Source organism: Neopsephotus bourkii, unplaced genomic scaffold (assembly GCF_033783945.1).
Source record: "Neopsephotus bourkii isolate Nb327-2 ecotype Australia unplaced genomic scaffold, CSIRO-AGI_Nbou_v1 NB_1350, whole genome shotgun sequence".
NCBI lineage: Eukaryota > Metazoa > Chordata > Aves > Psittaciformes > Psittacidae > Neopsephotus > Neopsephotus bourkii.
Window position 1 is genome coordinate 505,788 of NW_026901829.1, and position 16,334 is coordinate 522,121.

At 36.5% G+C, this 16,334-nt stretch overlaps 2 protein-coding genes across 10 annotated transcripts in view; one reads left to right on the forward strand and one right to left on the reverse strand.

Moving 5' to 3' along the window:
• Positions 1-16,334, forward strand: part of CMSS1 (cms1 ribosomal small subunit homolog) — a 242,367-nt gene that overhangs the window by 22,172 nt on the left and 203,861 nt on the right. The gene's annotated exons all lie outside the window — the stretch shown is intronic.
• Positions 1-16,334, reverse strand: part of FILIP1L (filamin A interacting protein 1 like) — a 162,217-nt gene that overhangs the window by 18,657 nt on the left and 127,226 nt on the right. Inside the window, exon 1 of one of the 8 annotated variants that reach the window (XM_061366579.1) lies at positions 15,109-15,313. The exons of the other annotated variants lie outside the window; for them this stretch is intronic. The gene's annotated coding sequence lies outside the window, so the exon portion shown is untranslated. Of the gene's footprint in view, positions 1-15,108; positions 15,314-16,334 lie in introns of those variants that run through there. 8 annotated transcript variants of the gene reach the window in all.

Consider the following 16,334-nt stretch of genomic DNA (forward strand, 5'->3'; position numbering starts at 1 on the left):
ATCGTCAGGTTGCTGTATATTTTTTTTATTATGCAAATAAGATAATTGTGCATAAATAATGAAGTTGACAAATGTTTTGAGTGAATAATCCCAACAGCCCTTCCAGTGAGCATCAGGGTATGTACAATATTTTTTTTGTCTTCTATAATTTAATTTCTCAGGCTATCTCTAATGCATAAGACTTGCTTCAGCAAAGCACTTGAGGTTCCAGCCCAACCTGTGTGCTTGATTGAGGTAGTTTAACCCAATTTCTGATTAAGTCTGTGATGTACGGGTTATTTAAATTCAAGTATCTAAACTATTGGTATCTGACCTGTTTCATTGTATAAACTGAGAAGGATTTTCAAGAGATTCTGTTTGTTTGGTCATGTGAAAAGACTTTAGGGTGTTTGAAAATGTTCCCTTCAATCAGAAGAAAAAATACAGTTTTAGGATTAAAACAGAAGTGCAAGCACATACTTCTAGAGATCTGTTTATTTAAAACCAAAAAACTTACATATAATACCACTCCACTAAAGTCAAGTTATGGAGCATAGTGTAGAAGCTGTGAGTTAACAGATTTTAATGAGCTTCTAAAATGAAAAAAAAATGATGTATTAAGCATTTTTTTTTACTTTTTTTTTTTTAGCATATTGTGTAGTGAAATTTTTGCACTTGTTTTGATAACTGTATTCTTAATCATGTATTCCTATACAGAAAATGCCCTCAAGAGTGCTGAATAGATAATGATTTCTTGGAGAGAGTTGAGATTGATATTGTAAGAAGTCAACTGGAGTCCATTAATATTTGCAGAAGAATTTTTTGTTGACTGTTGAACTTCTGTTTCATGGTTCAGTAGGTCATGCAAGTGCATCTGTACACATGTGCTTAGGAATAGAAAAGGGCCCTAAAAAGTTTGCGAGTTTTGGTGGTGTGGGTCTTTGTTCTTTTTTAATTAATTGCCTGGTTTTGGTCAGCTATTTTAGGGGAACCTGAGCTGTGCAGGTCAGGGCTTGATTATATCATTTGAATTAAAGCAAATCACATGTTTAATTGAAAAAGTGCTGTAACTGTAGCATTTTGTGACATTTTACATACTTCTATGACAGATAAAAATACTTTTTGTTAACTTAATCCAAAATGCTCTCTTTCTGAAGAAGTATATCCAGAGTATTTGAGACACCAATTTTGCCAAAAATATGCAAAGGTCAAAAAAAACTTGGCTAAAAAAAAAAAAAAGGGAACAGGCAGTCCTATATCTAATAAAATATTTTTATTGGGTTTTTTTTCAGTTGAATTTCATGATCATGTAATTTCATATTAGGCAAAGACAGGTAATATCATTTAGTCAAAGCTTTCACAGGTAATTCCAAGTAGTTGACTTCATAGGACTACAAGAACTCTTTCTGAATCCAGGCCAGCAAAACCAGGCATTGGGAATTGTTTTCATAGAATCATAGAATAGTTAGGGTTGGAAAGGACCTTAAGATCATCTAGGTCCAACCCCCTTGCCATGGGCAGGGGCACCTCCCACTAAACCATGTCACCCAAGGCTCTGTCCAACCTGGCCTTGAATACTGCCAGGGATGAAGCATTCACAGCTTCCCTGGGCAACCCATTCCAGTGCCTCATCACAATTACAGTAAAGAACTTCCTCCTTATATGCAATCTAAACTTCCCCTGTTTAAGTTTTCACCCGTTACCCCGTGGCCTATCAGTACAGTCCCTAATGAAGAGTCCCTCCCCTGCATCCTTATAGGCCCCCTTCAGATACTGGAAGGCTGCTATGAGGTCTCCAAGTGGCCTCTTCTGCTCCAGGCTGAACAGCCCCAACTTTCTCAGCCTGTCTTCTTAAGGGAGGTGCTCCAGTCCCCTGATCATCCTCGTGGCCCTCTTCTGGACTTGTTCCACCAGTTCCATGTCCTTTTAACATTGAGGACACCAGAACCGTACACAATACTCAAGTGAGGCCTCAAACCTAACATTCATGTTTTTATGAATATGAATGTTAGGTAGTTACGCAGAGTCAGGGTAGTGTCTTACTACTTTTTCTTCAGAACTTCTATAAATTACTGCTTTTTTAGTGGCTTACTGCCATGATGGTTTGTAATACCAGTTGCCTGCCTTTTTATTTCTTTAACAACACTGTATTGGTCAACTCTCCTCTGTTCATTGTAATCCTTAGTATGGGTACGATAGCTTCTTGGTGTTAATCCCATGCATTCAACTGTATTTTCTTGCTTTACAGTAGTTTTGGTTTTTGCCTTTTTTTTTTTTTTTGTTGTTGTTGTTGTTTTGTCTTGGTTTTTGGTTGTTTGGGGGTTTTTTTGGTTGTTTTTGTTTTTTTTCCCCAAGTGTATATGGCTTTGGCTACACTGCATTATATTTAGCAGCATAATGACAATGTGTTCCCTACAAGATATAGGGACTCCCAAAACAGTTCATTGTCTTGGTATCATGTGATATCATTTTGTCTTTAACTGGAGTTTTCTGTTGTTGGGGGGGGGACACCTGTATTACATCAATGCTGTTTATGTTTTTAGAGCAATCTAAGGGGATGTCTTTTCCTTCCTGAGTATCAGGGAAGCCCAAGAAAGCATGAGACCCTTATTTTATGCTTTGAGTTTGTTCTAGAATGAATCATTTTTCTTAGAATAATAGGGATAAAACCAATACTTTATTTTTTTTCTTTAAGCAATCTTGTTATAATGGCTTTAGAAAAGGCTGGTGATGCAAGTTGAATAGGTGTTGGTTTGTATAGCTGTACTTTAAACATTCCTTTTACTGAAGTACTGAGGAGATTTTAATATGTACCTTAGCAAGATCTTTATTTTTATCAGATTATTCTGCAGAAATGATGGAGATTGTGAATGTGTTGTTGGTTTGTTTGTTGGTTATTTCTTTTTTTTTTAATCAGAAAGATACATACTTTTATCTAGCTTGTGCTCTTCACCCTTTTCCAGGTAAAAGATGTAGCTTACTAGAGGTCCTACAGATTGTAACATGGGGGAGACTTTCTTCTAAAAGTTTTGAATATGTACTTGAATTTCCCCCTGTACAATGCAAATAAAAGACTTAACCTGAAAGCTTTTAAATGTAGATGAAGTCATGCCTCTTCCTCTGAGGCATTCTTCCCAGTTAGCAATAAGCCATGGCCTGGCTTTTATTAACAGAAGAAACATGCTTCATCATTTCTGGTGAATCTTGCAAACAGTTGTAATTTTTGACAGCAATGCAGTTAAATATTTGGTTTTGGAAGACAGCCAGTCTGTCTGTGCCTTCCACAGTTTATTGCAACAAAATTTGGGTTTGTCAAAATGGGTTTCTTGGGGTGGCTGTACATTTTATTCTTTTTCCTTTTTCCTTTGCCTACAATTCTACTTATAGATGTGTAGTTTTTATGAAGACATATGTTCTAGCTACTTTTATGGGTTTCTCTTATCTTTATTAATGCTTCTTTTTTCTCCTTGTCACAAAGAAAATCAAAAGCCTTTGAAATTACAGCAGCAACAGCATACCATAGCTGTTGTGTAATCTGTTGCCTTTATCTGAATCAGTCAGCACTTCCCAACAGAATGCAAACACTTACTTTAAAATGCATTTTCCAGTGTGGTTTTGCATATGCGTATTTTAATTCATTAGTTTATACTAGGATGTGCACCTCCACAAAGGGTGTCTCAGCTGCAAGAGACTGCGTGTAAGGCAATTTCCTGATACGGAAATTTGTTTTATAAAATGAGAACTTACATGGAGGGGGATGTGAGTTCTGCTTATTACTCCACAGGCTGCCAAAGAATAATTATTGTTTTATCTGGTGCTTAAAATGCTTACTTGCTTTAAAAGTCTTAATAGAAGTCATAGATGATGAATGGTGTTGCCAGTTCTGGGTTAACGGGCAAAATTTCAAACCAATAACCAGATGTATTAGCTGTGATGCTGAGTAAACAAACGCAGATAATACAGTCTTTTAAAAATTAATTAATCTGGAGCAGTAATGTTGTTTGTGACCATGATTTCACAACTACTAAACTGCTGAAAATTCTTCCTAGCAATATAGGGGTGGATATTGGCAGTCATAAATGTTTTAAAATCCTGTGTAGATCTGGTGACAGTAAATGGCATGAGAAATTTTTAACAAATTTATGTTGGTTGATATAATATCTAAGACTGGATTAACATTCACCTAGAGTTGCTCTAGTTTTAGTTCAGTACTAGAATTCAGTATTATTTTACCATGAAACCTCAGTTTAAGAATATAAAATTCAGACTTGTGTTATATAGGTCAGGTTGGACAAGGCCTGCGCTGACATGGTCTAGTGTGAGGCCCTGCCCATGGGAGGGGGCTGGAACTAGATGATTTTAAGGTCCTTTCCAACCACAACCTTTCTATGATTCTATAGTCTTTCTGTATCTAGATGTTCTTGGAAATTACGTATCAGTCTTGTGTAAAAAAAAAATAAAATAAAAATAATGCTTTCTGTGGCAGTAACTGTTTGAATGTGCAAGGTGATAGTTATTAATTCTGTCCATTCATTTCTAATCTTGTAATGGTAGCCATCCTCAGTGTCTGAGATTATAATAGGAAGCTACAGGATTTTTAGGGGAGGATGAAGAAGTTGCTGTCCTATTAAATTGTTGGCAGGTTTTTACTTTAAATTTTTTTTCTTGACTGTATATCCTGAAAAACAATTGTAAATGAATGCTGACCTAAGAAGACCACAATTATTAATGAGTTTTCTTGAAATTAGCCTTAAAACCTCTGGGTCCCAGAATCCAGCTGCTAGAAACATGACACAATGAACTGTGAGCTGGACTCCAGTGTGTCACTGGTTTTGAGATGCACTCTTCTTTCTTCCCTCTTCCTAGATTTAACAGCTATTTCAGGTATTCTTTGAAGTCAGTATCTATTACTGTTGGCATTTCAATGGAGTATAATTGTACATGTAATATGACTGTTAATTCTTTTTGTTAATTCTTTTTGTTAATTCTTTTTGTTAATTCTTTTTGTTAATTCTTTTTGTTAATTCTTTTTGTTAATTCTTTTTGTTAATTCTTTTTGTTAATTCTTTTTGTTAATTCTTTTTGTTAATTCTTTTTGTTAATTCTTTCAAACTAAATTCTGTTAGTTTGAATCTAAACTCATTGATAATTTAACCAGCTCATGGGAATATGACTTGGGTTTTATTAGTAGTTTTGGGTTTTTTCATATTACCATAATTCATATTCATCCTCCCTGTTTCCTCTCACCCTCTCTCCACAGTGCCTGTAAAGTTGGAAATAAAGCAAGTGATTTCAGATGAAACACCAGAATTTGGAACTCTTCAAGCTTATGTCAGCCAGGAAATTATAGTTTAGCAGATGGAAAGCTTTCAGAAGGAAATAGAAAGATGAACCACAAGAAATGTGGTATAGGGATCAAAGCAATAAGAGCGAGACAGAACTTCTGTTACGAATCCAGGGCCCACTTTTGTCTTAACAAGTAGAATTTTGTGCCTGAACTTCAGATTTATTAAAATGGAAAAGCAGTGTTGACTTACTGTAGCAGATTCTTTTTAGAATGAGTATTAAGGTAAAGAAAATTTGATACAATAACTGCACACAATAACCCAAGACAACTACTGTTTTTTATAATTTGTTATTTTTAAATGATAGTGTCAATGAAGTGATTGTGTTTGATAGGTTGATACTTGATACTGCATGATAACTTGTTAAATTGATGGGAGAGATCCTGTGTCTTTATGAACCTGAGTTTTGTTTTAAATGGATAGTTCAAGAATTAGTGTTAGAACATTATTGCTTGACCAGTTACTGAGATGTTTTAAAACTCACCAGTGTTATAAAACACTCAGTACTATGGAGGTAAACAGGACAGTGATTTTTCCACTAATCCCCCTGGCATAATGGGGCAGGTGATGTGTTTGTATTGTCTGTTTGGGGTGTCTGTCAGTAATTGCTACCATTGTAGTCTGTTGCTAGGTTGTAGCAACTGAAAAATTGCAGTAGGGCTTAACTGAGCTCTTGAAAACTATCTTTTAGATGGTTTCCCCTCAATTCCCCATGGGAAGGTTAGGCACAAACAGGGGAGTGCAGCTTGCCCATGTTCTGGAAAGTTCTGGTCAGACTGCCAGTAGCAGTGAGTATCCCAGTCATGTGTGTAGTTTGTGCGAGGCAAATACTACTTAGTTATTACTGCCATGCTGTTTGTTGTTGGTGGAAGTGTAATACTTCGAGAGCTGAGTTTTTGTCTTAGCTATTTAAATCTGCATCCTTCAAGTGAGTGAGGAGTTTGCAGAAGTTCTGATTCCCTGAATGAGTTGCTTCAACTCTGTGTATGTTTGTAACCCACAAGTCATTTTTTACACTTTTCAGTTTAAGATACTTGCTTCAGATTAAGAAAACAATCTAAGTTTTCTGTGAGCAATTTCAATAAATAGATAAAACACTGTCTATATTTTGATTGTGGGTTTGTTTGTTTTTTTCTGTATATAACATCATAGTGTGTAGGTTCAAGGTGGACCTCTTTTATGGATACTTATTTTGGGGGTCATTTGGGAAAATAGGTGATTTTCTGGTGTCTGATTCACCTGGGGCAGTGCTAGTGCTGCTGTCTTGACCAGAGCTGGCATAATTGTGCAAGGATCCAATTCATACAACCTTTTTTAAGCTTCAGTTAGTTAATATTTTTGGTGTGACAGAAAATGCACTAAGCCAACAATAACACCTCATGTTACTCAGAGGAGACTGGTTAGTTGTAAATATCATTTCCCCATAACATTTACAGGAACTGGATGTTCTCTAAAACAACCTTAACACGCATTTTATATACAAATAAATGTCTGCAGCCACATTTTTATTCATGGGCAGAATAGGCACTGTGCCTATCTCTTACACTAACTATGGCCTAACTTGTTTATTATTAGTCAGCAGTGGTAGAATTTAGAACTTTCCATACTGCCATACTTCTCCTCCGTTGAACAGAAGGCGTCCTCATTGCTGCCACTCCTGAATAAGCTGCTCACTTATACAGTGGCCACTTGTTTTTTAGTCAGGTGGAGGTTGGCTACAGACTTAATATGTTTTTAATATGCTCAATGCATGTGACAAGAATCTATGTGTGGAAATTGTGATTAGAACCACATAGATTAAACATGGAAAGTTGAATAAAAGTATTTTAGTACTGAATGGGACTGTCTGGGAAGGCCGTGCGTTTGCCATCATTTGGAGGAATGGGGCTAGTTAAAACCAATTAGACAAACATTTCTCAGGAATGATGTAGGTGGTGTCACTCCTGTGCAGAAGGATAAATTCCATGACTTCTTGAGGGTCCTGTTCATACCCATAAAATCTTAACTATATACATAAATCTTAAGACAAAAGTGAGCTCCTTTTCTGGTGTTCTTACTTCCTGAAGTAGCTTTGTGAATAATAAACTCTGAGTGTTTGAGGACTGGGCCTAGGTGGCAATCCATTCCTTTTTTAGGCAGAAAACATGAACCTTAATTGTTACCGCAAATTTAGCTTAAAATATTTAATTTTTCCTTGATGCAGGGTTTCTTGAAGTAGTGTAGTTGAGGATTTCCAAATAGGCAAAAGACTTCAATCAGGTTTGCCTTTACGGTTGCAACTTTTTCTAGTAGTCAAGACTGGGAGCGTAAGAGCAGTAATAACAAATATTGATTTAATAATGATTTTGCTTTGAAGCTAAATATGCATCTTTTTCCTGGAGACCTGATAATGTGAGGGTGTCCATTTTCTCTAAGGTGGAGTTGTCCTGCACTTACTCTTGGAGGACACAGGTGAAAAAGGTTGTAGTAATACATTGTGGCATGGTTAACTAGGTAAAGATGGCTTTGAAGCTACAAGTGATGCAGAATGCTGCTAGCTTCCTGGTTTGCTGTATGTGACCTTCAGAAATTGTATAAAACCTATTTCCGTTAGATTACAAATTGCTTCTGGGCACAGTTCTAGGTACTGAAGCTTTGTAGTTCCAGGGACTTTGCTAGTTGAGAGATAATTCACTTTCTTGTTATAAGCCCTAATAAAATCCTTTTAAATGTCCTTCTTGTACGTCTCCTATATCTGGATGTGTTGGGATTTGATGTTTATGGGATGTTTGGAAGTTGGATTTTCTCTTCTCTTGGTAGGACCTCAGGCCACACTGGCGTGGGAGGTCTTTGTGAATCTCATAAAGGTGTGAAGTCAATGCATGATTGTGTAAAGCACATTAATCCTTGGCATCGGCGTTCTTCCTTGGGATTTAAGTTTACATGGTCAACGTAAGTTCTACAAACTGATCTTCAGAGTGAACCAACACATTGTTTTAGACTACAGGATAGGAAGATCCAGTGGAGAGCTAAGAATGATAGTCCGAGAATTTTTTTAATGGTTATAGTTCTAACCAACGTCTACTTCATAATTTAATTTACATACTTAGATAGCATTTTAAGTACCCACTTCACCTGTGATGAATTATTTAACTGAAGAACATCTTTTACTCGATGTGTCAATTATGATGTGTTAAAGTAAGATTTTTCTGTTTTTCTGAAGCTTTGGTAGCTCACTGCATTAAAGATCAAATGCCCTGCTTAAGCATAAGAGAAAATTGGGTCCTTTAGTCATATGTCCACTAAACATGCCAGTAAGGGTTTGTGTCTAGAATAAGCTACTTGTGTGTGAGTTCAGCAGCTGTTGCTTGGTTTGGAAAATAAAAATGTCTCAGGAAAACCCCTGAATTGTTACAATTCAAAAAAATGAATTTAACTAGTTCTAGCTATTCTGTGACCAATGGTTTCTTAAAGGCTTTTTAAAATTGGTCTGAACAGTCTTCCTAAAGCCAAGACAGATACTTTTTTCCATCTTTAGTTGTTTTCCAGTTTACTTGCTCTGCCTTTCAAAAACTGTCATAGAGAAAAAAGTGTTTTTTTTTAGGAAAGACGAGCATCATATTTATGCATGCTTCCTTTGCCCCTTCATATGAAGACTTTTAGACTCTGAGTGTTACCTGGTCTTCAAACAACTGTTAATTCAGTCAAAAGTTTTCTGCCTCGTTACAGTACCCCAAATTGATTTATAACTCAGTATTGTTATGTGACTGAGGGAAATTTGACTACATGCCCTATTTGATCTCTTTTCTTGCCTCTTGGCTGATGGTCTGTGATTTTAGGTTATATTTTTCTATTTTCAGGTGTCACTGAAAATGAAGGAACTGTAGCATGCCTTCATGTACAGTATGTTTCTGATATAATACATTTAGCTTTTATCGTTAATTTATAACGTGATTTCAAATGCTGAAAATAGAAAGACACAATTATCCCTAGACAGAGCTTGCTAGCTTCTTTGGTTAACTGCATTAGCCTAGATATATGAGAAGGTAATTTGCAGGTTGTAAAATGTTACCTTGTCAAATTCTCATTCCCCACACCCAGTTAATCCTGATTGGAGAATTTTCCTACATTCAGAGATGGCATCTAGAGCTTTAAGCAGAGGATGGGAACAAAGCAAGGGCAAGCAGACACTTTCCAAAGCAGCTGCTCCTTTGTATACCATTGTTACTTTTTCTTCCCTCCTCTTTTATAGAGTGTTAGCAAAAAATGTAAGCTTAAAGATTCTTGTCAGCTGTTGTCTGCTGCTTTCCCAAAAGGGAATCAATGTATGCAACTTCAAGCAGAAGCCTCCAGTGATTGGTGTCATCCCTGCATTCCTTTTACAGGCAGTCTATTTTATCTAGCTTGAATTGACTTATATTGAAGCTGTGCTTGATGACTTCACTTCAGAGGCTTTTTATGTCCCTGCTCTGCTTACGCGTACGCAAGCAAATGCACATACCCATATATGTATATTAGATATGTTTCTAGAAACACATGTTTTAGGAGAAGTCTTAAGCCTGCCAAGGTTCATGGTGGCCTTTTTGTTGAAACCAATTCAGTATTTAATTTAGGAATGATATGGTCTGCTAGTGAAAAGACTTCTCTTTACATGAAAGAGTATATGGTATTATTTTGGAAGGGAAGAGAATGTTTCAGCTTTGAACATTAACAAATGTAATTTTTTTTCCCCCACCTACCTACATACAGCTTACTATGTTAAGCACTGGATTTCAGATGTTTTGGTCATGGGTTGGCTGCCCCAAAGGTGGAGGAGTTACAGCCTGAGGTTCAATTTAAAAAAAGCAATTAGGCTCATAATTAATTCACTTGCTCTTTTTCTATGTAGGGATCTGAAACAGAATGGCTCTGCTGAGGCTGAGAATGTGCTTGGCTGGTGGGGATGTTTTGAACTTGAAAACAAAACCAACTGGCATTTATTAGGTGGCTTCTGAAACATCTCTGTAGCCAAGTAGAATACAGTCCTGCTTGGGGTAAGCCAAGTAATGGTGATAGATTTTCCTAATTTTTGTAATTTGACTTAGTGACTGAAAGTTATGTACATTTTACCAGAATATTGATTAAATCCATAAAATTTTGATGGAATTCAGTGAGCTTATACTTTCTCTAATATGGTTTTGTCCATGTGCTAAAATCCAATATGTAATTAAAATGTGAGTTTTATAAGTGTATTACTTTCTGTTTTTAAACAGCCAACCTTGTGTGCATTTTTCATGGTAGTTGCAATGTGCTGCTTCATTTCAGCTTTAAACACCTTTTCTCTTTCTCTTAGACTCTTATTGCAGTAGTTGCAATGCAAACACTAGGTAAGCTTTGTGTCTCCAGTAAAAAAAATGCGTAGTTTTAAATCCACTCTCTGTAATGAATTTGAAAGAAATTGCTTTGAATATTAGATTTAAGGCATATCTTTTAAGAACTTAAACCCATCATTTCTTTAAAGTGTGATTGCCGTATTCCTTCCTAACCTTTTGGAAACCTCTATAGGGCAATGAAATCTGGTTGATGAGTTGTTTTATTTACCTGAAATGTATGCAAGATGAATGTTTTTCTTGTCAGAAGTATTTTTTTTTTCCATCCACATTTTCAGTTATGTTCACTGGAGCTTTGTATACCCTATCTGTACAACTGTGAAAGTTTGTTGAAGCTTGAGCATGAGCAGTTAGGTGGTTTTGGGCTCTGGTTGCTCAGCTTCTGTGAGCATGCAGTGTGAAGCAAAATGGCTCAAGTTCTGCTTATTTACCTCAGTAGCCACTCTCTGGTGATTGTCCATAGGTCCCCTGCCCAGCTTGAGGCTGAAGTCAAGCAGTTAGGTTACATCATCATGGCATGCATGATGAGCTGTAGCAGAAAGGGTGACTTCTGCATCAGGCAGAAAGTATGTGCATTTATCAACTTGAATGACCAAGGTTATAGGACTTTGAGTTTGTGTTGAAATGTTGCCCAGCAAGGTTGGCTTGAACTTTCACCCCCAAGCTTTCGATTTTGTTATTAAAGGAGGGTTATACAATGATGTTGCTGGGTGTTTGCTCAGCCAGCATTCATTTATTGTGTGAACATCCACCTCTTTACTGTCACCTCAGTTCTGTTGTTCTGTTGCGGAGGCAGTGCATTGGGAGGGGCTGGTTTTGTACTGTTTTTAACTGCAAGCTACAGACTGCCACAGAAAACCTTCAAATATATTTTCCCTGAATTTGGGAACACTGGAGGAAAGTGTGCTGTGAAAGCCTGAGTGTGCTCCATTGGTCCATCAGCCTGAGTGCTGTTACTGACCTTCCAGAAACAACACATGGACATGTGATCAAAGTGATTTCTCTCTCACTGATAGAAAACACAGGAAACCTCAAAACCACCATAACATACTGAGAGGTGTTAAGACTTAACACGTTCATTACTTCACTTAAATCAAAAGACTGGGCACTATATTTAGAATTTTTCAGCAAAGCCTCTTACGTCTTGGAGCTGAGTAATAGAGTTTAGTGAATGACTGAACTAACCAAGCTTTCACCCACTTTAAAAAAGCTCAACATGAACCTCAGGGATGCCGTGGCAGAACCATTCAGTATAAGAAACACAAACCTAAGCAATTGAAAATGATTTGTTTTTATTGGTAAGGCATAGTTTCTAAGTTCAAATCAACTTGATGGCAGACTAAAGTAGTAAGGGGAAGTATTAATGAGTCAGAACTAAAATTTACAGGATGGTTTTTAAAGATTGGTCTTCCTACACTGTAAACTCCTTAGGATTCTCTGACGTAGATATTTTAATTGCTTCTTTAATGAACTGCATTAAGGTAGTACCACACCCAGAATTTGTGAGAAGCTGTTTGCGGGAGAGGTCTAGAGGAGCAATGGCTGCTCCCTTGCCCATGCTGAACTATACCTGGTAAAGAATTTTTCCTGATGAAATGTACCAGCCTTTTAAGAGCTGTCATAGAGGGAAAACTGGGATTTAAAACAGGCTGATCTTTTTTATCCTTTAACAATGGCAAGCATGGTAATTCATCACAGTATTAGGTAAATAATACTTGATTTTACTAGTATTGACAGGGAAGATAAAATAAGTGTGAGTTATATCCCTTGTTCTTCTGGATCAAATCTCTAAAAACTTTGCTGTCAGCAGTACATGACGTTTGTCAGTAGAGGGAAGGGAAATGGCAGGGAAGGAACAGAGAGTTAGTGCAGTTTGATAGGAAGTTGACTTTCATTTCTGGAGGATATACTTGCTCTTAAAAATGCTTTCTCTTTACATTGGATGTTGTTAAAAATTACTAAAAAAAAAAAAGAAATACAAGTGAAGAAATACAGTTGTTGAAGACTGAATTATATGAATTCTTTTCCTTTGCTACCTCCTTTTACTGTTAGGTGATTCAAGGTAATGTTTTAATTGTTTGAAATTAGATCCTCTCAATATGTATTAAGAAATCTGATAAAAGAGTGTAATACTGGGGTGGAGTGGGGTGGTGGTATACAACAACAGTGAGATGTTATAATTCAGTTTAATTATTGTGGACTTCTTTTACCAGTTAATATAAATGAGAGCAAAATTGGTTCTGTAGGTATTAAGTAAAGAATATTTTCCTGTTTGATCTAAGAAGAATGAACTGTGGCAAATAGAGTTCTTGTGGCTTTTGGTAGATGTTATGTTTCATATTAGGCTACCAGCATTCACAGCACAGATGGTACTATGGAAATTGCTAAATCAGTAATTAATGATAAATGTTACCCTCCTTCTCTGGATTTAGAGGAGCTGAAATAGTTTCTTACCTATGTGTAGGCTTTTTTCTTTTTCTAGTTATTGCCTTTATCAAGTGTTGATATTTATTGCATGTGTTGCATTTGCATGATTTTTTTTTAACCATATTGTAGTCTTTTGACTTCAGCGAATTCTTTCTACTCAGACACATTCTTTAAAGTATGTTACTTAACTTTAGTTCATAACCTATGTTTGCATAATGTAGCTAACTTACACTTTATAACTTGACTATTTATTAGGCATTAAATCCACTGGATATAGGATAGGTAGCAACCAAAGTAATCATTTATCAGTGAAGAGATTTAAGTATGCTAGGACAGATTGCAAGTCTTCAGATATGACAGAAGAGTGAGCAAAAGACATAGTAAGGAGCTTAAGATACTGATCTGAGGTTTTGGTTTTCTACACTGAACTTAAATTTGTTCTGGTTGCTAGTATGCTTTTCATTCTCTGTATAATACTCTGTGCCCTCTTCCCTGGTTCTGTAGCTGGGCAGACTCAAGGCATCAACAGGGGTGTAAGCTTTGGCTGCAACAGCAGTGATTATCTTGGAAACATGGATGTGACCTTTACCTAAATGCCAAGGTTAATAATACAGAAATACCTGAATTATCTTTGAAATTAAATGTGTCTCTATATATTTACAATTTTAGAAGTATGTGGAAAATAACTACTTAATATTTTCTTGCTTAAAAAAAAAGTAATGAAAATGTTCACACATGATATTTTGACCAAGTCTCTGAATCCATATATGCTTGCTAGTACAGCAATGCATGTGATTGTATCAGCTTTGATTTTTTCTGAATATATACCTGAACAAGGATTTTGCAGGATTTAAAACATCAAATGAAGGAAGACAAAATAAAAACTATTTCTGGTGTCCCAACATTTAATGCTGATTTAATTTTGCATTAAGAAAAATGAAAACCTACGACAAAACTGTGGTTTACTTTTAATAAGAATTTGAGTTTAAAAGTCGTAAGGAGTCTCTCTTTTCTAACATTTTCAGTTGCACATAAGACTGGAGAGGAGCACTTAGTAATTTGAATTTGTAAGTAGGACAGTACAATTGACTTAATTGCAGTTGTTCCTATAAATGGGGATTTGACAGGTTTTAGTCCTAATCAGCAGAAAGTTTTGTGTACTACACAGATGTGAATTATAAGCACACTAAGGTCTAATCTTTCAAGTTGCTTAGTGCCTCATCAAAATGTTTTCTCTGTATTGCAGTAACTGCAGTACTGTTCAGCACCTTGTAAAACAAGCCTCAAGGAGAGCAGTGGGGTTTCTGATTTTGAAAGCCTCATCGTTTGTTTGATGACAAGGATTTAAAGTTTTTTGTCCTGAAAATCTGACAGTTCTGTCCTCTTGTGTTTTGACACTTGCATACAAGACACAGAAGAGGGAAGCAGTGTGTAGAAGCTGAAGTTTGTTAGTAATCAAACTAGTTAAGATTGTTTCTTTCAGACATAGCATAATCTTATTGCAGAGTAATGTTTGTGCGATTTATATATCCCTCTGTAGTCAGAGTTGTTCAAAAGTATAGTAAATGCTTAGAGACATCTGTGTGTACATGTCTACTAATATATAGCATATATGCATATAAATGCAGCATAAAAAGAGGCAGTAGCTCTACCTAATATATTACAGTACTGTTGGACTCTTTCCACAGCTTTAAATGCAGTCATGATTTTATCCAGCCATTTGGAAAGTGTGTGTAATTCGTAACTATGTCCTCCTTTAACACTAATTCCTCATCCTTTGGCTCTGTAGGAATTGTTTAAAATGCAGCTTTACCGATTGAAATAGTCATCCTACTTCCGAGTAACCAGATCTCTTCTAGATCTCCTGAGCTGTTTTGGGGGTATTTCATTCTTTCTCAGTCCTCACCCCTTTTTTTGGAAGTGACTTTTTAGAAGAAGTATCTCGATAGGAAAAAGCAAGAAGTGTCAGTGCTTGCCAGAAGAAGTTTGCTTCCCACCCACTCCCTTACCTTTCGCTCCTGGACTATAGAAATCCTGGGTCAGCTATTGCTCCATGGTGCGAGCGAGGCGTTGAGCTTGTAGCATCAGAACTGTGAGCATTCCAGCAGTCCCACTAAACAATGAGAGATAGGCTCTTTGCATGCCCCAAGCCTATGGAGCATTACGTCATTGCCTAGCCATATAAGGCACTCCGTGTTGTGCAGACTCGTCGGGTATGACTGGTGTACTTTAGTGATAGCCAGAATTTAAAAAGCTCATTAATGTGTTCTGGCTCCAGCTGACAGACAGGGCTGTGTGAAATACTTCATTTGTCGTCTACTTCATGGCCAAGAAGAATGTGCAGAAGGTTTGGGTTAGGGCAGTTCCTTATATTGATAATAAAGTTGTTAGAAGTTGTTAGCTGGTTAGTTATCATGTTTTCCACTTAGTCTCACAGCCTAGAATTTGAGAAGGGAAAAATTAAATTCCAGGTCATCTCCTGTAATTACCTGTTCTAAAGGGAGCTTTTTTCCTGACTTTTTTTTATTTTTATATGACAAAAGCTGTGAATTTAGCTGTGCTCCTCTGAGGGTGATATGAACTTTGAGCCTTTTTTTTTGTTTTTTCTTTCTGTAAAGAGTTGGGGTCCTCAGAGGGTAGTATTTTATTTCCTGATGATGTAACTACAAAACAATTCTCTTAAGTGATGATGGGAAGGCCAGATGAAATCTGATTTTTTTTTTTCTCTTCAATGTTTTTCCAACAAAACCCTTTCCTTTTCGTATGTTTGTGCTTCAGCTAACACAATTAAGCAGTCGCACCAACTATTTTTAGTAAGAAGGTCTTAAAGAAATGAGTCTTTTGTTTTAATATTTAGGAAAGAGGCAGGAAGCCAAAATAGAACTTAGCTTGAAGAGCTGAAAATGTATCTCTTGTATTCCCTGTCCTTCAGTGTACACCCTGAATAAACATTGAGAGCACAAAGAAGAAATACTTGAAATAGGCACAGAACTTGTTGAAATCCCACTAAGGGTTAAATTAATGAGACAGTTGAAAGGCATTCTACATTATTTTGTGCAGCTCTGTTAAAGTAGGTGCATCCAGATTTCATTTATTTGCATCATTTGAATTTTAGTCTTCAGGTAAACTTTGGTATGACTTAAGCTGTCCTATTGCCTCCTTTTTGTGTGTTTTAGCATACTTGAATATAATTCTAACATAGGCCAGTTTATTTGGGGGATGTTGTCTGTAGATA